The sequence below is a fragment of the Anomaloglossus baeobatrachus genome, chromosome 6 (genome assembly GCF_048569485.1).
Source record: "Anomaloglossus baeobatrachus isolate aAnoBae1 chromosome 6, aAnoBae1.hap1, whole genome shotgun sequence".
NCBI classification, from domain to species: Eukaryota; Metazoa; Chordata; class Amphibia; order Anura; family Aromobatidae; genus Anomaloglossus; species Anomaloglossus baeobatrachus.
In genome coordinates, this window is record NC_134358.1 from 104,034,068 (window position 1) to 104,061,858 (window position 27,791).

Genomic DNA, 27,791 nt, shown 5'->3' on the forward strand with positions numbered 1-27,791 from the left:
TGAGCTATGGATTTTCTTATGCCAGAAATCTTACTCCAGTCAAAGAGAGGCACACGCTACTCATCAGAGCCATGAGTCTCCTGATCAATCAGAAGTTGATCCCCACATGCCACTTCATTAAGACAGGTGAGAGGATCAAACCAATACAGGTCATGTGTTAGTTTCAAGATTAGAGATGAAGGAATCTTTTGAAATTCAAATTTGTTGGCTTCACCAAATTTTCCCCAATAGATTTACAGGAATCTCAATACTGGAAAACTTGTTGTTAGTATTATTATTATTATTATTATTGCGCCATTTTTTCCATGACGCATTACAAGTGAAAAGGGGTATGCATAAAAAACAAGTACAATAATCATGAACAATACAAAGCAGACTGGTATAGGAGGAGAGAGGATCCTGCCCCCAAGGGCTCACAGTCTACTGGGGATGTGTGGCAATACAGTGGGGGGGGGGAGGTGGTTGCGCTGTGGTATAGTGGACTGAAGCTTATTGCATTTTGTAGGTTGTGTTCCAGTTATTGTTCAGAATATAAACATAGAGAGAAGAGAAAGAAAATGAAACTGTGAATTTCACAAAACTTGACTTGAACTCGATCCGCCATCGGCTGGATTTGAGCAGTCATACTAAAGCTTGAGCCAGTCGTGTGTGCAAATTACGGACATGACTAGTTCCATGTGCAGCCTTGCTGCAACTTACATCACCAGTCTGGTCAGCTAATTAGACTAGAATAGTACACGTTGAGAATTTTTCCATGCAGACCATTGATTCATGTTGAAAATTGGCCATGTGCACTGGCACACTTTCTATAATGGGTCTGTGTGTGCTCTGTGTTTGGTGCATACATAAGTAATTTAACTGTGATATTTAACTGTGATTAAAGCCAGTGGATGTCCATGACCAGTAAAAGTACCTGAGGAAGACCACACTACACCAGTCAAGGTCCAGAGCCACGACTTTGTGGTTAAGCCACAGACTACACAAGTCAAGACTCAGAGCCGGGATTTGCTTCCTGAGCAGAGATACGGTGATGAGTGGGGACTTAAGCCGCAGTTCAGAGAACAGAGGCGGCAAGACAGTATAGTGTGTGAGGAAATTCTCGATTTAACCTTGTGGCCTAGTGAGTAACATCTTTGACTGCACTAGGGCCTGTACACTGTATGGTATTGTTAAGTATACTACATTACTAAATAGAGTGACGTTTTGGATCTAGAGTATGATAACACTGATGGTGATAGGAGTAATACTGTGTAAATAACACTGTGATTGTATTCTGAATATCTGCGTGGCTGATTTATCTCTCATAATCCTTAATTTGTATAAAGTTAATGAAACCGTATTTGGTTCAGTTACCGCTGACTCCTCATTCTTTGCGCTGTTGCATCCGATCGCTTTATACACAACGTATTGTAGTACCGTGGCTATGTGAGACAGCGTATAAAAGATGCAAACTAGACTCTTGGCTCTTGTTAATGAGAGAGAACAAAGCAAAACTTTACTTATTTTATGAAAAAACAATATCTATACAATGGACCTTACTACTTAATTCTCTGTGAAAATACATATCTCTGCATCCCTTCATAACTCGTACAGGCGGGTGAATGCACTTGAGCTGCTTGAACTGGATTCTGCCAATCCTATCTCATGATGAAGAAGTAATCGGAAATTAGTCTCATGCAAATGACTGTGCTTCAGCTGCAGACCGTACAGAGCCATAGCAGGGTACCCATAAAAGTGGAGGAGGCCTCACTGTGCTGCCTCAGATTCATATAGTTAATGGACTCTGCTGGTAGCTTATATATAAAGTTATTAATGAGCTCTAACTCACATAAAATATGAACCAGCTTCAGTATTGCTTATATTGCCATAGAGAATGTAATTACCAAGTTCAAAGAGTTAAAGTTCAATACAATGCATGCTTTCAAGGCGCACACTAAAAATCCATCGGGCAGCATAAGTGTATGGAAGTCCTGAGAGAAGCAGAGGTTGTTCTGCTTTGATGCCCTTCCTCTGTGCATATTAAATGTAGCAGTGGTAAGTTAATTAAAATCAAATAGTAAAAGCAGCAGGGCACCTGCAGAAATCCACTAATCTACCGGAGTTAACCTATAGAGAGGGCAGTACCGCTAACCTCCCAGAAAATGCTGCAATGTGCCAAGAATAACCTTTGCAGTTTTGCATAAGTCTAGAAAGCAGAAGACAGACTGACTATTCAAGATTACACTTATTTACATATATTGCTTAGTGAAGCAGGCTTAATGCTTCCCCACCTCTTAATTGTTGGGTACTGTCACCTCTGCACCTTAGCTATTCTTCTACAATTGCATATTTCTCTGCAGAAATTTCTTTAAAATTTGCATAGTAATCTCAACTGCTTCTCTCGCCCCTAATCCTCCTCATCAAGGTTTTATCAATTATTACTAACCTACTAACATTTCAGGACCAGTCACAGATATATGGCTATTGAAGGCATTCCTACTAACAAAATACAAAATGCATAATTTATCACAGTTAAGAAAATTAAAGGGATTGTCCAGTCAAGGTATAATAATGACAGTGTACTTGGATTCACCGAAAGTATAAAAACTTGCCCGACTTACCTGCTGTTGAGCCCATGGACCCGGAATGGGCCAATTTATGGTCTGTTCCAGGACTGGTATTGATGATGTCAAAGTTTTTTTATTAAATTACGGCTATATGTCTATGATTGGCTGCAGCAGTCAGATAACTTGAACAGCGTGTCATCAGAGAATCAAATGATGCGCTGTTCAAGTCACCTGATCACTACAGCCAATCATAGGCCACAATAGTAACAGATGAATAGTAGCATTGTCAAGCCTTTGGTAAAAACTGCCATAAAAAAGCCATAACATACTGGGTTTACAAAAAAAGCGTAATTGGTAACATACCAATATCACACAAACCAAAAGACCTATTCATAAAAGAGAATTCTGGTGGAATAACATTTTTTGGAATGAACGTCTAAAGCAGCAATATTTCTGGACAGCTTCTATACAGGTTGGCAACTTTTTGGGCAGAAATTTGTGAGGAGGGGGTGAGGATGAGTAAGATTGACAAGGTCATTATAATTTGCACCAAAAAAAGACACGTTACAACAGAAGCGTGCTCCATGTGTGTGCATCTTAATTAATTCAGTGCATCTTTCTCCAGTAAACCCTCCTCTTTATAGTCCATCAAATAGGAGTCTGATAGCCCCCTGCCCACCTCGGCACTGACATCCACTGACCTGTACAATGGACAAATAGCAGGATGAGCAGATGATAGGAGACCCTGATGCCTCATTCCTAGCAGACTGTCTAGAATGATAATATTGACAGGTCAAAACCTTAACATTAGGGCAGTATGGTGGCTCAATGGTTAGTACTGTAACCTTGCAAAGCTGGAGTCTTGGGTTCAAATTCCATGAAGGTGCCTGAAAGTGTGATTGCCAATATTGTGTGTAAAAACAACTTTAATATCTCAATATTTTTGACCAACAAAAAAGTTAGTAAAAATTTTATGAGTGTGGCATTTGTTCACTAGTTTTGAACAGCTCCACGAAAGTGCACAGAGTTGAGGTAGACCAGGGTGTGTGTGACAAGCAAAAGTCAAGATGTAACGTACACATGAAATGTTACAAAAGTCAATGACTGGAGTAATATTTCTGGTGAAAGCACCTTCCAGTTGTTAGATGAACTTATTTCTTTAAGTGGCATGCTCTTCTTAATGATTTAGGCACATTCTACTCCAGTGTGCCCAACATGCACAACAGTCTTAATGGCCCTGTGTAAGGTCCCCTTCTCACGTCAGTGATTCCGGTACGTATGTCGCCATTTTTATACATACCGGAATCACGATCATATGGAAACCCATTACTATCAATGGATCTGCGCACACATTAGTGATTTCTCATGGACCGTGTGTCCATATGGAGCACACGCATGTCCATGTGTTTTGCATGGACACAAATCCGTTTTTCTCAGACATCACTGATGTCACATGGACCACATAGTGATGTGATCCATGGGACACGTACCAGAGAAAACACGTGCCTGTAAAATAAAATTATTTTTTTATGCTCATTTTCTCCAGTGATGCTGTTTATGGCGCTGCCGTCTCCTGCTTCCAGACCGGCTAATTAGGCTCATGAATATTCACTGCACCATGATCCGGAAATAACAGTAGTTGGGAGACAGTAGCGGCTAGAGACAGCACTGTGTAAGACATCAGCACCATGGACAGCAGCACGGGAGACATCAGCACCATGGACAGCAGCACGGGGACAGGTGAGTAAAAAGTTCCTGTTCTCCATGTGCTATCCGTGATAACACACGGAGAACACACGTGTGCCAAAATCTCGGCACATGGAGGGTCATACGCAGCTTCAAAACGTTTGTGAAAAAAGTGTGTGTTTTTCATTGATGTGTGAAAGAGGCCTCACATGAAGTTAATGAAGTATCAAGGCCACAATAGTGCATTTCCCCAGCACCGTAATAGCTGTACATGTTAATGCTGAAACTTGAACCCATCTGCTTAAAGTGAAGAAAATAAACTCCAGCGTCCAAAAACAGGATGCAGGTGAGTAATAGTAAAATCTTACATTTATTTAAATAGTTAAAAGATATTTTGAAATAGCAGCATGTGAACTGACAGATACAGATCGTCAGTATAATCCTATGTGTTTCCGCAGATGAATAAGGCATTTTTCAGCCGAAACGCATTGGATTACGCTGACTTAATCTCGATCTGTAGGTCAACATGCTACTATTTTAAAATATCTTTCAACTTTTTTCAAAAATCTCAGGTTTTGTTATTACTCACCCTGTTTTAGGACCCTGGTTGCACCTTACCTATCACGATCATGGTTGTTTCTATATATCGTAGGCCTCCTTCATATGTCTGTGTTTCCGATACTTGTGGCATCCATTTATTTTTCAAGATATCCACATGGCCATTATAATTTATGGGGATCTTCACATTCCCGTTTTTTCTGGCAGCGCAAATGACAAGGGCCAATAGAAGTCTATGGGTCTATGAAAAACACATACAGCACACGGATGGCATCAGTGTATATATAATTTGTGTACTATAAGTGTTTGATATTCTAAAGTATAGGAGAAGCTTTATAGTTTAATTCTTTCTTTAGTCATACTGGAAAAACATGGATGACACACGGATATAAAACACTGATGACAATGGTACCAGTTTTTCATGTATGCGTTTTATATGGATTTGTGAAGAGACCTTGTACAAGGTATATGCTCTATGTTTGGACATGACGAAAAATGTATTTTGGGAGGAAGAGCAATATAAAGGAAGTTTATAGAAGCTTAGGCCTATTAATTGGTGAACAGGCCCCAGGTGACGCTCACATCACCAGCGTATAGACAGTATAAATAGGATTTCATAGTGAACTTCTCTATGGACAGCAACATTCATTAACCTCACATGCCTGCTAACACAACATTATATTGCTTTCTGCTGCACAGAAAATGAAGCTAGAATGTCATACATTTCTATTTACCAAAGTATAAAAGCTTTTATACAGTAAATGCATTTGTGACTGTTATTATAGCTGCTTTGTAAAATGCTAGTTTCTATTTATTTTTTATTTAGAAGTTCTCTATCCTCCTTAAAGGGGTATTCCCATCTCCAAGATCCTATCCTAATATGTAGTAGGTGTAATAATAATATTAGGAAATACCTCCAATTAAAAATGTAGTATAATTCTCCTAATATAGCCATGTCTCTTACCTCATGTGCAGGGCATTGCAGCTTAGCTATCCATGGTTACAATTAGAGCAAATAAATAAAGCTGAATTCTTTGATATGCATTATGTTAATGATCCTCAGCTCCTGCTCTGCTGCCAGTATAAGCCGAGTGTCATACAACTGTGATTTGATCCTGCGAGGGATTGGGGGGGGGATTACTCTCTTCTTGTCATCTGAGTGCAGTCCAATGTTTCACTCGCACCTGTGGTGCCCCTGAGGCTTCAGTCACCACAGGGTACTGCACGCTGCACTATCAGCTCTACCCTCACCTACTGTATCCTCACCCATCCCCTGTACACTATGAGCCCTCGCGGATAGGGTCCTCTCTCCTCCTGTACCTGTCTGTATCTTGTACTGTTTATGATTATTGTACTTGTCCCTATTATGTACACCCCTTTCACATGTAAAGCGCCATGGAGTGATGGCGCTATAATAATAAATAATAATAATAATAATAATAATAATATTAATTCAGGGTACGAAGAAAGTCATTGCCGGTAAACCACAACAATCCACCCAAAATACACAGTTAGTTGCCCTCTCACTGGGACTGGGCTAGGGCAGAGACATGGGGGTGGCCATCACTTATGTAATGAACCCTCTGCTCACTAGTTCAGGACACCGAGGGGGAGGAGCTTGACACAGGGGAGCAAGGCGACACACTCACACTTAGAGAGTTGGACGCTGACACCGGATGGTGACAGACACGGAGCAAGTGAGACATAGGAGAACACGCTCGCTGAGGGAAGAGCTGCGCCATAGCTCCCTCAGAACCGAGTGCACTGAACAGGGTGCGGAGCCCTAGCCCTAGGCTGGTGGACACTGCACGTCCCGCCAGCAGAATCCACCGAGCAGAGGATTTCAAGTCTTCTGGCCCACAAAAAGTACCCGGGGCACAGCAGCATATAGAGCCAGGAGTCGTGACGACAGAGTGGCACCAGTAACGGACTCGCGCTGCCTGCTATACGAGACAGGAATGGGGTCCATTCAAGGACTCGGGTCCCTGTGTGGCTTCAGGCCTTAGGGACTCACACAACACAGCGCAGGGAGGAAGGACTCACAGGAAGAAACACTGGTTCTGACCCCCGAACTATCCTGGATCGGCTGGAGCCCATCACTGCGGAGTCCGGAAGTCCAAAAGCGGTGACATTTCAGTGAGTAAAGAACTTTAACTGCAACCGCTGTGTCGTCCAATCCTTCCCGTGCTCTGCGCTCCTTTAATAGAGTGGACTATTACTCCCAACCTCCCTGTGGGCCCGAGCTCTGCCTGTGGAGAGCTGTACCAGCTTAGCTGCACTACTACCAACCCTCAGAGGAAACCTCTTGCAGCGACGGCTCCTATATTATAGCTGCACACCACAGGTGGTGTCACAAATAACTACTATCCCATCAACATCCCCCCATTTATTGCCAACGCTGGGGTCACGGAACCGGGCCTAGCCGATGTGACATCCCAACCCCCGCAGCGGCCTTGTGACGAGTAACCCTTGGGACTCTGTGGCGCATCACACTCATAGATTTGTATGGGTGCGATTGACATGTCTCTCGCTGACAATCGCAGCATGCTGTGACTTTTTGCTGATGCAGAATCTGGATTAGAAAAACGTTGACCATCTTCTCTCCCTCATTGAATAACAGATAAAAGATTTTCTCACATTGCATTCGTCCGAGTCATACGCTCGTGTGAGCGTACCATAACTGTCACTATATGAGTAATCATAACAATGGATACCTAAGCTGCAATGCCCTGCACATGAGGTAAGAGTCATGGATATATCAGGAAACCTAAACTACATATATAATTGGAGGTTATTTGTTAATATTAACATTAAGAACACCTACTACATATAGGGATAGAATATTGGAGATGGGAATAACCTTTCAATGACAGAACCACTTTGTATGTTAATGACCGAGCCTCATTTTTCAAATCTGACCAGTGTCACTTTATGTGACGATAATTCTGCAAAGCTTCAGCATATTCAAGGGAATCTGAGATTGTTTTCTCATAACATGCTACACTTCATGATAGTGGTAAATTTTAGGTCAATACGATTTGCATATAAATATTGAAAATTTGACAAAAAATTAGAAAATTTAGCAATTTTCAATCTTAAAATGTGTATGCCCCTAACCTAGACATATCACACAAAATTGTTAATACATAACATTTCACATATACTTTACATCAGCACCATTTCTGAAAGATAATTTTGTTATTTTTATCTTACGGGGTTAGAAGGATTAAACATTTAGCACCAAATTCTAATATTTTCAAGAAATTTACAAAACCCATATTTTTAGAGACATATTCAGATTTAAATGGACAAGATTTTATTCAGGGGTTTAGTGAGGATTTTGAGCTCACACATACTACACACAATTTCATAACATTGGGTTGTCCTATAGAAATATTTCAATTTTGTCCCAAATTGTTGTTTTAGCCCAAATTTTTTCCCTTTTAAAAAAGTCAAATGAAAAAATGGAGTACTCAGTCTGTTACCCATTTTCTCCTGAGCATGGCGATACCCCACATGTATTCAAAATTTTCTGTTTGGACTAATGGCCGGGCTTGGAATGGACGGAGCGCTATTTGAATTTTGGAACACAAATTTGCCTGAAATACATTTTGGGTACCATGTCACATTTGCAAGGTCCATCATTTGCTTACAGTGAAGAAACCCTCACAAGTGACCACATTTTGGAAACTACACTCCTCATAGATTTTATCCAGGGGTGTAGTGAGGATATATAAACCACAACTACTATGCATAATTTGATAACATTAGGTTGTCATATAGAAATATTTCAATTTTTTCACAAAAGCGTTGCTTGAGCCCCAATGTTTCAGTTTTTTAAGAAGCAACTTGAAAAAGTGGACCACTCAATTTGTTACCCACTTTCTTCTGAGCATGGCGATACCTTAAATATAGTAAAAAGGTTCTGTTTGAACAGACAGTAGGGCTCAGAATGGAATGAGAACTATTTGAATTTTGGAGAACAAATTTGGCTGAAATAAATTGTTGGCACCATGTCACATTTGCAGGGCCCCTAAGCTGTCTAAATGGTAGAAAACTCCCAAAATTGATCCAATTTTGAAAATTACACCCCTCAAAATATTTTTCAAGGGGTATAGTGAGAATTTTGAGTCCATAGATACTACACATAATTTGATAACATTAGGTTGTCATATAAAAATATTTACATTTTTCATGAAAATGTTGTTTTAGCCCTAATTTTTTTTCATTTTTGCAAGAGGTAATGTAGTGCCCCTGAAGCCATCAGGGAGCTACAAGGTTCTGTGTCCTCACCAGGATGCAGGGCCTACCCTCTAAGGACCCGGAAGACCAGTGCCAGTCACACACAAACACTCCAGGTAATCTCAGTTTTCCCCAACAATCCCCCATACAATGGTACAGGGCTAGGGTTCGGGCCAATGGATGGTCGCCTAGATGTGGAGCCAGTCCAGTCCACTAGTTGACCAGGTCGAAGGGGCGGACTGAGGACAGACAGTCCGATAGTCTGAGAAGGTTGAAGAGTGAAGGTGGACAGGAGGAGACACACTGACACAGGGTAACAGTAACCTGGTGCTCAGGAGGGTAGTTGCCAGTGGAGTATGGTGGAGTACTCCAGGAACTATGCACTGATGGGGTACAGGACCCTAGGACAGACAGAAGTTCCAAGCTGGCCTGTTAACACCTGCACAGCAAGGGGACCATCAAGGACCTTGCTGACCCTAAGAATCCGAGACTCGGTAGCAAAGAGAGAGCTGGGGACAGGACCAGAGACTCCGACTCCATAGGGTTCTCGCTACCGTCAGGCGGACAAAAGTGGAACGAAACACTACCGGAAGGGGACCCACAGTTGCTCTACGCCACGGGGATCCACTAACCAGAGACAGGTGCAGAGGAAGAAGGTACCAGATTACTAGACTGGCATTGGGACTAAGTGAGCCTGGAGGTGAAACCAGCCGGCCTCAGGTAACCAGTTACCACCAGAAAAAGTGAGTAAAGACCAGTTGCACTGAACCCTTTTGTGGACTACCTTCTTCAGACACCTGTCACATCACCTACCCTCTAGGGCCCGGCCCTGCTTACGAAGGGCCTACCATCCAGACTGCCATTAACACCAGTAGTGGACATTGTGCAGCGGCGGCTCCATCCACAGAGCCGCAATACTGCAAGTGGCGTCATGTGTGAACATTAATCTAATCCCCTGTAAATATATCCCCTGTACAAAAAGGGCCCAGGGAACGGAACCGGGCAACGGCCACCAAAGTGACATTCCCCAGATATTAATAAACATAAAGAGAAAAAGCCTCTGGGAATCCGTCATGCGGTTTATTCCCCAGATATACACCGCTTGGGACCATGTACCCCATATCCCTGGGCGCGACAGTAACATGAAAAAATTGACCACTCAGCTTTTTACCTACTTTCTTTTGAGCATGGCGATATCCCACATGAAGTCAAAAAATTCTGTTGGGACAAACGGCTGGGCTTGGAACAAAAATATCACTATTTGAATTTTGGAACACAAATTTGGCTGAAATAGCGTTCTTGACATGCCAAAAACAGCAGCAACCTCACGACAGACCCCATTTTCTAAACTGCACCCCTTAAATAAATAATTTAGGCATGTAATGAGTCTTTTGACCCACATTTTATTGAAGGATTTAGTTAAAAATGAATGTGAAACTGCGGTCCTTGCGCCTTGAAAAGGAAAGATAGTAGCAGTCAGTGATCCCCACTGCAACCAATAGTCACCAAACAGCCTCTGAAAATTGTAGCCTTAGACGACGTCAAGCTCACAACAAGCAGGAGTGGTTACACCTATGCACTAACGATGATGGATCACTATTCAAGATTCCTGGTAGTGGTACCTGTCAAAGATCTAACTGCCAGCACAGCGGCGATGGCCTTCCAAGCACACTTCTGTAGGCCACATGGGTACACAGACTAAGTCCTCACAGACCAAGGTCCAGCGTTTGAAGCTGAAATCTTCAAGGAATTCTGTAGCCTGTACGTATGTAGGAAGATATGCACTACTGTTACGAGGGGGACCCGGGGAAGCGTGCCAAGATGGGAAATGGACTGCTTCCGCCGGTCAAGGTCCACTGTGCGGTGTAAGGGACCGCCGCTATGGTGGGTGAAGAGTGAGCGGGTTGCTGCTAGCGATCGTCTGGAATGTCACAGACGATCTATGTACACCGATCTGCCCTAACCCGTGAGGGTTGTATGGCACAGATCTCACGGCTCGGTGTACCTGTTGCACGGGGAAGCACAGAGGTGCCCACGCACGTGTGCCAGTGGAAGTCACGAGAATATGGCACGAGGGTAGCACAGAGGTGCCCACGCACGTGTGCTTTCAATAACCAGGTGAGTCCAATGGAGACTTGAGGAGCTCACCTGGGACAGGAACATGGCCTGTTGACGGGGGTACTGCCGGAGCAGCAAGGCAGGAACACGGCCTGCAAACGAGGTACTGCCGGAGCAGCAAGGGCCAAGCCCACAAGAGACAGTAATGCCTGAGCAGTGGCGTGGCAGCACGCTGCCAGACATCCAAACATAGAAGGACGGTCGCGCGCCGCCATGATGGCAGGGGGAGCTTTTAAGGAGGTGCAGCTCCACCCGAGGGCGGGCGCGAGGCGGAGATGACGGACTTGACCCAATCAGGGTCCACGATGTCCCAGCCTGGCCAGTCAGGATTCACCACGTCACCAGCCTTGTCATCAAGCCGTGTGACGTCAGTGGGCGAATCAGGACCCACCACGCATTGCACATGCTCACCCTCCTGCCTCTGGGAAATAGAGGCGGGATCCTCGGTCTCACAATGTGCAGAGATAACGGGAATCTCACTGCTTCCCTGAGCAGTAAACCTCTGCACATTGCGCAGCCTCGCAGACCTTCGGGGCCGCTGAGCAGGAGAGTCTGCGGCAGGCCAGGAATGGGAGACCGCTTCACTCCTTGTAACAGGAGAACCACTAGGTGTCACCCTTCTGCTGCCTCTCTGAGAAGGTATCTCCTGCACACTGCGCAGTCTGGCAGACCTTCGGCGCTGCTGAGCAGGAGTGCTCGTGGCAGGCAAGGAATGGGAGACTGCCTCAGTCCTTGCCTCAGGAGAGCCACAAGATGTAACAACTACCCCCTACCATGCCCAAACAAATGGGATGTGTGAGAAGATGAACCATCTAGTCATCAACCTGTTGAAGACTACCACTTGAGGAGTGGAACCAGTGGCCTAAAAAATTGCCAGATCTTGTTGACATGTACAATAATATTCCTGTGAGCTCCACCAAGTGTGCACCTGCTTACCTGATGAGAGCAAGACCTGGGAGACTCCCAGTGGACTTGGAAATGGATGCTGCAGTACCTGAAGCTTACCCACCAGATGCAGATTGGAATGCCAAAGGCCAAATTCAGTACAAACAGATTCAAGAGTATGTTGAAGAGAATTTGCACCAGAGTAGAGAAAAAGAAGAAAATAACTTCAACAGACAAGCAAAGGCTACTCCTTTCTCTCCAGGCGATGTAGTACTAAAAAGAAAGAGAAAACTACACAAGTTGGATGACCAATGGGAAAAGGAACCCTATGTAGTGCAACCCTCCAATTTTGACAATCAGAAAACTTGTCTTATCAGCAAGGATCAGGGAAGGACCACATCTGCCATTTCAAGAGACCACTTGAAAAAGTGCCCAGAACCCTTAAGAATCTAAAATGAAGTTCCATCTCAACCTCAAGCCATTGAGAAGAGAAAGAAGATGATCCATACTATCCTAGGTGATTTTCCCTAAGATTGGCCTATGCACAATGGAGCAGTGATAGTCCCTGTGTTACTTAACATTCCCATAACCTGTGGAGGAACCAGAACAGGAAAGGCTTACTGACACTGCACCCATTCCAGCACCTAAAGTAGCACCCATACCTTTGCCACGAACATGCAGACCCTTACCAGTAGTAGATGACAACACACCACAGGGGCTAGAGGAGAGTCAGGTGTTAAGGAGATCAACCCGCAGCAACTTTGGTCTGCCCCCACTTAGATTCAGAGACCAGTGAACCAAAAACTTTAAAGTGTAAATATGTTTGTAAATAGTATGTGAAATCAATAATATGTTGATATGTGATGCATAATGTGTTGATATGTTCATATAATCTGAAAGTTGCACAAGTTGCAGGAACCCATGGGCTTTACTTGTTTTTATAGTTTTTAAATATTTACCACTGGTCAAAGGACTCGGAATGACCCGAACTCTCGCAGTGTAAATAGTTGCACCAAAGGTGACTTTTGAGTATCACACCATCTGCTGGGCTACTTACCACCATCCTCAGGAGAGGAAGATTGGAGGAAAGAACTGGGATACAGACAGCCCAGACCTGGTCATCAAAGGGACCGGTGATCTGCGTCCTGGAAGTTTCTGGGTGGGGTCCAGGATCTTTTTGGGTGGTGGGTTGCAGGGTGTGGAACTCCGCAACATTTAAGAAATGTGCCTCCCCTACATGGGAAGATTAACTAACATGTACTTTTTACAGTTTTATAAAAGCTCTGTGTGTGCTGTAGCTCGAGGACAAGCTACGTTTAACCAAGGGGAAATGGGACACCCCTGACTATATCAGGGTGTCACAGGGAACTGCATTCTCTCCTTTTATGGTGTAGGGCCCACCTCCCGTGGTTCCAGGATCCCAGATATAGGTGTCATACAATCTGCACTACAAATCCCAACATGAACCTCACACCATGACTGTCAGGCAGACTAATGGGAGGAACCAAGTCAGCAGACAGTGTAGAGAGAGCTCCCGAAGTGTGAGGAGCTGGAGGGAGTTGGAGCTCCCTGAAGTGACTTGTATTGGGTCGCAAGCAGTGACCCAGGGCCAGAGGAGATGGTACCCAGCCTCAGCTAGCGACATCGACTGACTGGTGCCGAGCACGACAGGGTGCCAGGACCCTAGATTGGGGAGAAGCTCTATGCAACCCAATAAATGACCTGTGGTGGAAGGGGGCCTTCAGGGACCTTCCCCATGAGCCCAGAGTTTGGAGTCGACAGTACACTGAGGGGGATTGGGTCTCCCATACAGACAGCCCGCTAAGGTCCCGCGTGCTAGCTCCCAAGGTCAAGGACTTTGCCTAAATAACATAAGAACCGTTCCTGATAGTTCCAGACTAGAGGGACTCCAGACAGAAACACTGTGCACGGAAGCAGGCACTGGATCACTAATGACACCTGGGGCACGGAACCTGGATGTGTTCCCTAAGAGCAGCAGTGACTCACAGAGACTTGGTTCAGCAGCGTGTGTGCCTCTTTTATTCTGCGGTACTGTGGATCCAACAGTAAGTAAAACCCTGCCCCTGTACCCAGCCTGCCATCCCATCCACTCCACCCAAGCACCGGGGCCTCCCTACCTGCGGAGGGAGCTGCCATCCAGCTGCTCCACACCATCTGCCCCGGTCCTCCATCCAGCAGCGGTGGTACTCCCCTTTACCACAACCCGCAGGTGGTGTCACGAACTCTCTTTGTAAATATCCCCCCCTTTGCATCGAAGTGGCTGCTGAGCCCTGGGTCTGGGACCCACAGCAAAACCCCCGGATCCGAGCAGTCCGACTGCTGCAGGGGCGGCACACTATGACGGGAGAATATCCATATGGAAAATTCACTGCAATTACTTTACGGGGTAATGCACCTTAATGGTACTAAGATATAATATCAGAAACAACCAAAGGACGTGTGAGGCTTTTTCTTAGAAGAAAGAACCCTTGCTTTCCTAATCTTGGATAACCCATTTAAAGTGTAAGTCCAATCATAAACCTTTGTAATTATCCTAATATCTGCAACTATCAATGACATATTACATTATACAGTCATATGAAAAAGTTTGGGCACCCCTATTAATGTTAACCTTTTTTCTGTATAACAATTTGGGTTTTTTCAACAGCTATTTCAGTTTCATATATCTAGTAACTGATGGACTGAGTAATATTTCCGGATTGAAATGAGGTTTATTGTACTAAGAAAATGTGCAATCCGCATTTAAACAAAATTTGACGGTGCAAAAGTATAGGCACCCTTATCAATTTCTTGATTTGAACACTCCTAACTACTTTTTACTGACTTACTAAAGCACTAAATTGGTTTTGTAACCTCATTGAGCTTTGAACTTCATAGGCAGGTGTATCCAATCATGAGAAAAGATATTTAAGGTGGCCACTTGCAAGTTGGTCTCCTATTTGAATCTCCTATGAAGAGTGGCATCATGGGCTCCTCAAAACAACTCTCAAATGATCTGAAAACAAAGATTTTCAACATAGTTGCTCAGGGGAAGGATACAAAAAGTTGTCTCAGAGATTTAAACTGTCAGTTTCCACTGTGAGGAACATAGTAAGGAAATGGAAGAACACAGGTACAGTTCTTGTTAAGCCCAGAAATAGCAGGCCAAGAAAAATATCAGAAAGGCAGAGAAGAAGAATGGTGAGAACAGTCAAGAACAATCCACAGATCACCTCCAAAGACCTGCAGCATCATCTTGCTGCAGATGGTGTCAATGTGCATCGGTCAACAATACAGCGCACTTTGCACACGGAGAAGCTGTATGGGAGAGTGATGCGAAAGAAGCCGTTTCTGCAAGCACGCCACAAACAGAGTGGCCTTAGGTATGCAAAAGCACATTTGGACAAGCCAGTGACATTTTGGAAGAAGGTCCCGTGGACTGATGAAACAAAGATTGAGTTGTTTGGTCATACAAAAAGGCGTTATGCATGGAGGCAAAAAAACACGGCATTCCAAGAAAAGCACTTGCTATCCACAGTAAAATTTGGTGGAGGTTCCATCATGTTTTGGGGCTGTGTGGCCAATGCCGGCACCGGGAATCTTGTTAAAGTTGGGGGTAGCATGTATTCAACTCAGTATCAGCAGATTCTTGACAATAATGTGCAAGAATCAGTGACGAAGTTGAAGTTACGCAGGGGATGGATATTTCAGCAAGACAATGATCCAAAACACCGCTCCAAATCTACTCAGGCATTCACGCAGAGGAACAATTACAATGTTCTGGAATGGCCATCCCAGTCCCCAGATCTGAATATCATTGAAAATCTGTGGGATGATTTGAAGCGTGCTGTCCATGCTCGGCGACAATCAAACTTAACTGAACTGGAATTGTTCTGTAAACAGGAATGGTCAAATATACCTTCATCCAGGATCCAGGAACTCATTAAAAGCTACAGGAAGCGACTAGAGGCTGTGATTACTTGCAAAAGGAGGAGCTACAAAATATTAATGTCACTTTTATGTTGAGGTGCCCATACTTTTGCACCGGTCAAATCTTGTTTAAATGCGGATTGCACATTTTCTGTTAGTACAATAAACCTCATTGCAATCCAGAAATATTACTGAGTCCATCAGTTATTAGATATATGAAACTGAAATAGCTGTTGCAAAAAACAAAATTGTTATAAAGAAAAAAGGTTAACATTAATAGGGGTGCCCAAACTTTTTCATATGACTGTACTTGAGAACTTGCTCTATTGTATAGTGGTCAGCAGAGATGGCACAAATTGATTCCCAGATCCCGATCAAGCAGCCAGATCAGTATTCTATGGTCTGAGGTCATCATACGAGATCTCTGCAAACTGCCTCTGCCAGTATCTGTGGCTCTTCGTTTGGTTACCTGGCCTGATGTCATATGTGCATCAGGCTGGCTAATCAAATGATGAACTGGGGATATCACCAGCCAATTAACGGTTCACATGGCTCCTGTTCTGCCTCCACAAATAAAAAGTGATGTTACGAGTCTTATAACTCAAATCCATCTTCAGTGGTCAGTAATAAAAATGTGATCACAATACATTGTCATTTTTATTTCAATCCCACAGTAATTGACAAAGTTTCCTGATAGATAAATAGATATTACATACAAAACCAAAGCTAAAAAAACAAAATGAGCAACTATCCTGCAGTAAGTATATACAGTAAATATGGTAGTAACAGTTCATGTAGATAACAGAGAGTACTTATTTTGATCAACAATGTAAAAGCCATTACATCCGACAAGGTGTATCCAACCAGGATAGTCATATTTCTTGTAGTTCATCTCACTATGTGCCTGCAGGCCTCAGGACTTACTGCAAGTGGACAGCTGTATAGACAAAATAAACAGCACAAAAAGGGAGAGTCATGGCCCTGTATGTAGAAAGTACTAAAAATAATGCCAAGCGATGTTCAGGTATAGACTTATTAGGTGTCACGGCAGCATCAGGCTCTGTTCACACTGCAGAGCCTGACAGGCAAACTGACGTCTCCTTGTTGTTCAGCCAGAGCTGGGCGTCAGCTGTTTAATGTGCTCTGTTCTTCAGTCCTGCAGGAGTTAACTCCTGGGGAACTCTGCTGGGAGATCAGGTTGCCAATTGCGAATCAAAGTCATCTACTTCCTGTATAAGATCCTGGATCTCACTACTCAGTGCCAATAATAGCTTCAGCTTTTGCACCAGGCGATACCTGTCTTGCTAGTGAACCTGTTGATGGTGATCTTTATAGTGATATTGAGTGGTGTGAACTTTCCCCTGTTATGCCTTTGTGGCGCCCCTGGACTATCAGGTCGTCACAGGGTACTGCACAAACTGCCCTTCCGTGCAGTATTCAAAGTCCCTCATGGTTCTGGGTCACTATCTTATTGGTGTTGCCTCCAACAGCAAATCAAATCCTAGATACACACTGCCCCACACCCACCAGGCACACCAGTGGACGGCTTGAGTGATATAGAGTCGCCCACCTAGGGGTTCAGGAAGGGGAGGTGAGTTGTGGAGTCAGTCTGTCAGTGAGTGGAGAATTGAAAAGTAGCCCTCGAGCTGTGAGGAGCTCAGAGGAAGTTGGGAGTTGTGGTTCCCAAGAGAAGCTGTCTAGGTTGCAGACAGTGGTCTGGAGTTAGAGGAGTCGGACCCCCGGTCGCAGGGGATTGGGGATAGGTGCCTGCACCTGTCGAGGAGGATGGTCAGCAGGCTGGCACTGTCACCTGTCCGGGACCGAAGTCACGGCAGGGTACACGGGCCCTAGGTCGGGGAGAAGCTTCAAGCAACCCGACAATTCACCTGAGGAGAACGAAGCCTTTATGATCTGTTCCCACCCGCTCCAGAATCAGGGCACTAGTGCAACGAGGGGCATAGGGCCTTCCAACAAAATGGTCCAGAAAACCCCAACCATGAGCCCTGAGAGCAGGCTCCTACACTTAGCCACAGTGGGGAGCAGGGCCCAGCAAGTTTCAGACTACTGGGCCACCACATTGAAGTTAAACTTAGTACCAGGAAGCAGGTCACGGATCACCAGGCAACACCATAGGGGACGGGACCCGGACGTGCTCCCCTCAAGAGGCAGCGATATCCCGAGATTTGGTTTAGGTTACTTTCACACATCAGTTTTTTGCAATCAGGCACAATCCGGTTTGTGCCTGATGCAAGGGATCCGTCTCAGAGTGTGTAAAAATGGATGCGACGGATCTGGTAAAAAAAACTGATCCGTTTTTTTTTTTTTATTAAAGCTGAGAGAGAGAGAGAAACACAGACCCCATCATCACCGCACATGCAGGCACTCTCACACGCATCATCACCGCACATACACCGGCACTCCCGCATGCATCATCACCGCACATACACCGGCACTCCCGCACGCATCATCACCGCACACATCCCGGCACTCCCACACGCATCATCACCGCACATACACCGGCACTCCTGCACGCATCATCACCGCACATACACCGGCACTCCCGCACGCATCATCACCGCACACATCCCGGCACTCCCGCACGCATCATCACCGCACATACACCGGCACTCCTGCACGCATCATCACCGCACATACACCGGCACTCCCGCACGCATCATCACTGCACACATCCCGGCACTCCCGCACGCATCATCACCGCACATACACCGGCACTCCTGCACGCATCATCACCGCACATACACCGGCACTCCCGCACGCATCATCACCGCACACATCCCGGCACTCCCGCATGCATTATCACTGCACATACACCAGCACTCCCGAACGCATCATCACCGCACATACACCGGCACTCCCGCACACATCATCACCGCACACATCCCGGCACTCCCGCACGCATCATCACCGCATATACACCGGCACTCCCACACGCATAATAACCGCACACATCCCGGCACTCCCGCACACATCATCACCGCACACACACAGCGACTACCGCAGTGACGTCCCTGCTGACAGTGCGACTGCCTTCAGTTGCTGCGTGGAGCTCCCGGGAGCGGCGGTGTTCTACTGCCGCTCCTGTCAGCTTCATGTAGCAGAGCTGAAATCGTCGCGGGACCTCGTGGATTACGTCAGACCTGAAGGAGTAATTGGGGATTTTAATAAAATGGTGAAAGAGGGTGTTTTTTTTCTGTTATTCCAAATAAAGTATTTTTTCGGGTGTATGTGTTTATTTACTTTCACTTACAGGTTAATCATTGGGGGTGTCTCATAGATGCCTGCCATGATTAACCCCTTATTACCTCGATTGCCACCGCACCAGGGCAATTCGGAATGAGCTGGGTAGAGTCCCGAGACTGTCGCATCTAATGGATGCGGCAATTCCGGGCGGCTGCTGGCTGATGTTGTTAGGGCGGTGGGCTCTCCATAACGTGGGGCTCCCCATCCTGAGAATACCAGCCGTGGCTTTATCTTGGCTGGTATCAAAATTGAGGGGGACCGCACGCGTTTTTTTTAAATTATTTATTTATTTTACTGCAAGATATAGAACCGCCCACCGGCGGCTGTGATTGGTTGCAGTGAGACAGCTGTCACTCAGCATGGGGGCGTGTCTGACTGCAACCAATCATAGACGCCGGTGGGCGGGGAAAGAAGTGAATACGAGATTGAGTAATGGGCGGCCGGCATTTTCAAATCAGGAGAAGCCGCCAGCAGTGTGACAGCCGTGCAGCGCCGCGACGGTGCTCTGTGAGTGGGTGAGAGTGAGTGAGTCAGTGAGTGAGTGAGTAAGTGTGAGAGAGAGAGAGGCTGGGGCCACACGGGGCACTACTGCCATGCTCGCATCACACTTGGCAGTATAGCAGGAGCCGAGTGTCATGCTAGTGTCCCTGCGTCTGCGGTCCAACCGTGCGAGTGGACCACAGCTGCGGGGGGTGTCCAGGCTCTCAGGAGGGGCGGGCCAGCACAGAGGAGGGGAAGGTGGGATTTCTCTCCCTGTCTCCTCCGTAGCCGGCTATTGCGATTCTCGCTCTGCACGCACGGTACACTGGTGTACCGCGAGTGCAGTGTGATTTTTCTCTCACCCCATTCACTTGAATGGGGGTGAGAGAAAAGAGTCTTGCATTACAGTCACAGCATGCTGCGATTGTTTTCTCGGTCCAATTAGGACTGAGAAAATAATCGCTCATGTGCGCAGACACACAGGCTAGAATTGGTCCGAGTGGAATGTGATGTTTTATCGCTCTCCACTCGCACCGATTTTCTTAGGCCAGAGAGAGAGAGAGAGATTTTCTGACAAGCAATGAATTTATATCACTTCTGGGCATGCTCAGAAGTAAAAACCGAATCCGGTACATGCTTCCGGCATTTGATGCATGCCACCGGATTCGGCGTGCATAGACTTTCATTATGCACCATGCCGCATAGCTCCGCACCCGGCGTGATGCGGTTTTTTGTCAGAGACAAAAAACGTTACAAGAGACGTTCCATCCGGCCGCCGCATTAGCCAATTACGACGGATCCGGCAAAAGCCGGATGCAACGCAAGGCCATCAGGCACAATCCGGCACTAATACAAATCAATGGGGATAAAACTGATCCGGTGCCGGATCCGTTTTATCCGTTTTTGTCCGGATTGTGCTTGATAGAAAAAAGCCTGATGTGTGAAAGTAGCCTTACCCGGTTGTCAGCGTCTGCTTATTGACTGATGAGTACCTGAGCGACCCCTGCATCCCACGGCATCCCACCAAGTGCCAGGGCCTTCCCCTACCCGTGAAGGGCGACAACACCTTAGCTGCCCTACTCCATAACCCCAGATACTCCCAACGGCAGCGGCGGTACTCCCAATTATTGTACACCACGGGTGGCGTCACGAACTATCTCTCCCCTGTAAAAAACCCCTTTCTTCATTTGAGTGTGGCCCCTAGCCCCCGGGTCCGGAGACCCTCGAGCCACGAATAATCACCCTCGGACCACTGTTCGGACCGCTGCAGGGGTGGCACACCTTCCTTCATTCCCTTTTTCTTTGCTCCCCTGTACATTTATTGTCTCTCCTGTGTGTTTTAAGTGCAGTGTGTTTGAGTTTGTGTTCTCCCTTGTCCATGACATTTGTGGGGTTTTGTTATTCAGTTTCCCGGACTGCCCTGATGGTAGGGGAGAGTGGGAGTAAGATTAGGGCTTGGACAAGAATCAGGGTCACACTGGGGGCTTGGACCAGGCTACCATCATGCCTACCTCCAAGATAAGGGACAGCGCAGGGTCCCAAGTCTGAGGGCCAGCCTAGGGCCCCTGACCTGTCATTAAATACTTCGTGATAACTAAAGCAAAACAAAAGAATTGAGCCAGGACACATGTTGGTATAATTTTAATGTGTAGGTGCACATTCACACTGGGGCCACTAAAAGACAAAACCTAAAATAGATACAGTAGATATCACCTAGACAATTCAACAGGAACTGATCCTCTTGTCTCTACAAAACAAAATTCGAGCTAGAAAATTTGTAAAACAGGCTGTCACGCTCCCCGGTTCCTCTGCCATGCTCCCCGGCTCCCCTGCCATGCTCCCCGGCTCCCCTGCCTTGCTCACCGGCTCCCCTGCCTTGCTCACCGGCTCCCCTGCCACGCTCCGCCGCTCCCGTGCCAGGCTTCCCGGTCCCCCGCTCCACAGCCTTCATGCCCCATCACCTGCGGTCCCCAGGCAGCCCGGTCCCCGCTCCCGGCGCCCATCGGTAACGCTGAGCCAGCCCGGCACTCCTGCCTCCTGTGCACCGCTCCCTGCTCTGGCTTCTGGCTCCCGGGCCTCGCGCGTGCGCATTAGGGCGCGCGGTCATTGACCCTCTCTTAAAGGGCCAGTGTCCTCCAACAGGATATTGAAGAATCAGGTACAGGGTATATAGGGGGATCCTTTCCAAGTGGGCGGGGCCTGTTCTTCGTGTTTGCTAAGCTAGGAGTCAGGTCTCCTCGTGTCTTGTGCCATACTTACCTATCTGTCTTGTAGAGTCGCCCCCGTCTCGCCAACCGGTCCTGACGACTCCCGAACCCCGAACGGTGACTGCCTGCCATCCCGTCAGTCCCTACCATCTCCGATCCCTGGATCCGTGTGGTGACCCACCTCCTCGCTCCGTTGGTTCCGGATTCTGCCTGACGTCATCTCGGCCTCCGAACCTGAGCTCCGTCACCCGGACTACCTTCAGTGACTCCGTGGTCCCAGGGACTTCTTCACTCCACTCCTCTGAACGGACTGTCCTGCTACCTGTAGTGCTCCAGCTACCGGGCACCTTGCTTTCGGTGAGGTGTTCAGCCCAGTGGATCCACCTCCTGGGCCTACCCGTCCTCCTGGTCCTAACAGTAAGAACAGGCCATGGATCCCGCCGAAGCACTAGCGGCCCAGCTGGGCAACTTGCAGCAGGAACTCGGACGACAGCGCGAGACCCATGTCCTTGGTGGATACCCGCCTGAACACGCTGCAAGCAACTGTCACGTCCCTGGCATCTCAGGCTACTACAGCACAGGCCATGGCCACAGTTCCCGTAGCGGCTACCTCGGAAGCTTCTAAACTCCGCTTGGCCTCTCCACCCCGCTATGCCGGAGATCCCAAGACCTGCAGAGGATTCTTAAATCAGTGATCCCTCGACTTTAAGCTGCTTCCGCACCTGTTTGCCTCCGACCAAGCCAAGGTGGCGTTTGTGATGTCCCATCCAGAGGGTGAGGCACTGGCCTGGATGAACCCCTTGTGGGAGAAGGAGGACCCTGTAACTGCGAACATCCAGGACTTCCTTCAGGCGTTTAGAACCACCTTTGATGAACCCGGACGTGCCGCCGCATCCGCCTCATCACTCCTCAGGCTACGTCAGGGGACCCTGACGGTGGGGCAGTATGCCATCCGCTTTCGCACCTTGGCCTCAGAATTGGGGTGGAACAATGAAGTCCTCACCGCCGCCTTCTGGGAAAGACTCTCCAGTCATATTAAGGACGAGCTGGCAGGCCGCGATGTTCCTTCCACACTGGATGCCCTAATTGCATTAGCGACCCGCGTGGACCTCAGATTCCAGGAACGATCCAAAGAGGTGTCCCGCGAGAGACATCCGATACGGCATTCCTCTCCTCCGCAGAAGCCCGTCATACCTCAGTCGGCATCGTCTGGCGTCTCTGTCCATGAACCCATGCAGATTGACCGTCTGAGGCAGTCTGAACACTTCTACTGCGGAGAGGGCACACACCTGCTACGTTCCTGTCCAGAGAGTCCGGGAAACTCCAAAGCCTAGGGTTGGTAGGAGAGGCCACCCTAGGTGCTGGGACTCTCTCAGACCCGGTTACGTGGACCGTTCAAGTGACAACGGGAGAGACGCGGTTCACGGCCGAGGCGTACCTCGATTCCGGGGCAGCAGGCAATTTCATCCAGCAGGCCACGGTGGACAAGTACCAGGTGCCGGTTACTCCACTCGACAAACCCCTCGTGATTGCCTCTGTAGATGGGAGACCCCTCTCTGACACCATATCGTGGATCACCAAGCCAGTAGGACTACGTATCGGTGCCCTGCACACCGAGAACATCACTCTCTACGTCCTCCCACACATGTCTCATCAAATCCTGCTGGGACTCCCCTGGTTACGGAAACACGAACCGTCGGTCAGCTGGCGTACTGGTGAAATCACCCGATGGGGCTCCTCTTGCCACGAGAACTGCCTGAAGTCCATACAGCCCATCCGACGACCTCCGGTTCCGGAGTCCCTACCAGGGCTGCCTTCGGCCTACTGGTCCTACGCGGACGTCTTTGATAAAAAGGAGTCAGAGGTACTGCCGCCACATCGTCCTTACGACTGTGCCATCGACCTACTCCCGGGAACTACACCACCTCGAGGACGGATATTTCCTTTGTCTCCTGCTGAAACAAGGGCCTTGTCTGCCTACATCACTGAGAACCTGGCAAGGGGATTCATCCGGAGATCCTCCTCTCCTGCCGGAGCAGGCTTCTTCTTCGTTAAGAAGAAAGAGGGTGACCTACGCCCATGCATTGACTACCGGGGATTAAACCATAAATAATAAATCACCATAAAAAATAAATACCCCCTGCCGCTCATCCCCGAATTGTTTGATCGGCTTAGAGGAGCTCGTGTGTTTACCAAGTTGGATCTTCGGGGTGCCTACAACCTGGTCCACATCCGCTCTGGGGACGAATAGAAGACCGCATTCAATACTCGCGATGGGCACTACGAATACTGTGTGATGCCCTTCGGCCTGTGTAACGCACCAGCAGTCTTTCAAGAATTGGTGAACGACGTGTTCCGGGACCTTCTCTACGTCTGTGTGGTGGTGTATCTGGATGACATCCTGGTCTTCTCTCCGGACCTCCAGACCCACAGAGAGAACGTGCAGCTGGTACTACAAAGACTGAGAGAGAATCGTCTGTACGCCAAGTACGAGAAGTGTGTCTTCGAGCAGTCCTCTCTTCCCTTCCTGGGTTACATAATCTCCAATACCGGTCTGCAGATGGACCCAGAGAAGGTCTCTTCCATTCTCAACTGGCCCCCTCCTTCCGGACTGAAGGCAATCCAACGGTTTCTTGGATTTGCGAACTATTACCATCAGTTCATTCCTCACTTCTCTGCCCTGACTGCGCCTCTCTCCGCCTTGACCAAGAAGGGGGCTAATCCAAAGGACTGGTCACCTGCGGCCGACGCCGCGTTTGGCTCCCTGAAACAGGCGTTTGCTTCCTCTCCTGTGCTCCACCGTCCTGAGTTAAACCGACAGTTCACCTTGGAGGTGGATGCCTCCTCCTCGGGAGCCGGAGCAGTGCTCATGCAGAAGTCCTCCTCTGGGAAGATGGTTACTTGCGGTTTCTACTCCAAGAGCTTCTCAGCGCCTGAACGCAACTGCACCATCGGTGACCAAGAGCTATTAGCAGTCAAACTGGCTCTGGAGGAGTGGCGCTACCTTCTGGAGGGAGCAGTGTACCCCGTGATCATTTACACGGACCACAAGAACCTGGAATACCTGCGGTCTGCTCAGCGACTGAACCCACGACAAGCCAGGTGGTCCTTGTTCTTTGCCAGGTTCGATTTTCAGCTCCATTTTCGGCCCGCGGATAAGAATGTGCGAGCAGATGCCTTGTCCAGGTCATTCGTGCCCATGGAACAGGAGGAGGAGACATCCCAGCCCATCATCTGCCCAAGTAACATCATTCCGGTGGCCCCTGTCACCCTGGCCCAGATACCGCCCGGGAAGACCTATGTCTCTGAGACTGACAGACAAAAAGTGTTGCATTGGGGTCATGCCTCGAAAATAGCCGGCCATGCTGGTCAGAAGAGAACATGGAGTACAATTGTACGTCACTACTGGTGGCCATCCCTTCGCACGGACGTCGCATCCTTTGTCTCAGCCTGCTCCTCTTGTGCCCGGAACAAGACGCCCAAACACCTGCCATATGGTCGCCTTCTGCCTCTGCCAATTCCCTCCGTTCCGTGGCAACACATTGCTATAGACTTTATTACAGACTTACCCTTGTCCGCCGGACACACAGTCATATGGGTCGTGGTGGATCGGTTCTCCAAAATGGCTCATTTCGTCCCTATGGCTGGATTGCCCTCTGCCCAGGAACTTGCTGACGCCTACATACAGCACATCTTCCGATTGCATGGCTATCCATCACACATTGTGTCCGACAGAGGAACTCAGTTTACCTCCCGCTTCTGGAGGGCCCTCTGCAAACATCTGGGAGTGGCTATGGACTTTTCTTCAGCCTACCATCCTCAGTCGAATGGCCAAGTGGAACGAGTCAATCAGATCCTGACCTCCTTCTTGCGTCACTACGTTAATACCCATCACGACGACTGGTCCACGCTTCTTCCTTGGGCTGAATTCTCCCATAACCACCACGTCAGTGAGTCCTCCTCCAGCTCTCCCTTCCATGTAGTTTACGGACTTCAGCCTTCCGTCCCATTACCTGTATCTTCTTCCTCGGGTGTCCCTGCTGCTGATGCTGTAGTCCGTGACTTTACAACAATTTGGGACTCTGTCAAGACGTCCCTTGGACGTGCTTCCCTGCGGATGAAGAGACACGCAGACAAGAGGCGTCTGGATCCTCCGTGTTTCTCTCCAGGAGATCTGGTCTGGCTTGCCTCCAAGTACGTCCGATTGAAGCTACCATCATACAAGCTGGGTCCTCGCTACATCGGGCCATTTAAAGTCATCAGCAAGATCAATAAGGTCTCCTACAAGCTGCAGCTCCCGGCCACGATGAGGATACCCAACTCCTTCCACGTCTCCCTGCTCAAGCCAATTGTCCTTGGTCCCTTCTCCGCTGTTGCCAGTTCTGCTCCTCCTCCTATTGCTGATGATGACATCTATGCGGTAAGGGATATCGTGGCCATGAAGACCGTGCGGGACCGACAGTTCTTCCTGGTGGACTGGGCTGGGTATGGTCCTGAGGATAGGTCCTGGGAACCCCTGGAGAATGTGGGTACTCCTCTAATACGTGCCTTCCTGTCCCGGTTGCAGGGAGGGGGGCGTGGGAGAGGGGGTGCTGTCACGCTCCCCGGTTCCTCTGCCATGCTCCCCGGCTCCCCTGCCATGCTCCGCGGCTCCCCTGCCTTGCTCACCGGCTCCCCTGCCATGCTCCGCAGCTCCCGTGCCAGACTTCCCGGTCCCCCGCTCTACAGCCTTCATGCCCCATCACCGGCGGTCCCCAGGCAGCCCGGTCCCCGCTCCCAGCGCCCATCGGTAACGCTGAGCCAGCCCGGCACTCCTGCCTCCTGTGCACCGCTCCCTGCTCTGGCTTCTGGCACCCGGGCCTCGCGCGTGCGCATTAGGGCGCGCGGTCATTGACCCTCTCTTAAAGGGCCAGTGTCCTCCAACAGGATATTGAAGGATCAGGTACAGGGTATATAGGGGGATCCTTTCCAAGTGGGCGGGGCCTGTTCTTCGTGTTTGCTAAGCTAGGAGTCAGGTCTCCTTGTGTCTTGTGCCATACTTACCTATCTGTCTTGTAGAGTCGCCCCCGTCTCGCCAACCGGTCCTGACGACTCCCGAACCCCGAATGGTGACTGCCTGCCATCCCGTCAGTCCCTACCATCTCCGATCCCTGGATCCGTGTGTGTGCGTGTATGCGATCGGGTGTGTGCGTGTATGCGATCGGGTGTGTGCGTGTATGCGATCGGGTGTGTGCGTGTATGCGATCGGGTGTGTGCGTGTATGCGATCGGGTGTGTGCGTGTCGGCAGAAGGCAGAGGAGCACGGCGTGCAGCACTGCTACTGGGACCGTCCACCGGAGGGCACAGGCAGAAGTGGGGTGTGAGTGTATGCGATCAGATGTGTGCGTGTATACTGTCTGATGTGTGACAGTGCAGCACGATGGGGGGTGCGCAGCATGGGGGATGGAGCACGATGGGGAGTGCGCAGCATGGGGGATGGAGCACGATGGGGAGTGCGCAGCATGGGGGATGGAGCACGATGGGGGGTGCGCAGCATGGGGGATGGAGCACGATGGGGGGTGCGCAGCATGGGGAATGGAGCACGATGGGCGTGCACACCTCCCCACAAAACACACACACACACACACTGCCACACGCGCACTGCACAACACACCACACACACACTGGGAATCTCAAACACCGCCCTATACAGACACCCACACACACAGACAACGCCGCACACACACAACACCCAACACACAAACACCGCAGCATACACAAATATACGCACATACCGCGCAACACACACACATTTCACAAAACATACCTCCCCCAAAACACGCACCCCACACACACACACACACAAACCGCACAACACACACAGCACCACACACAGACA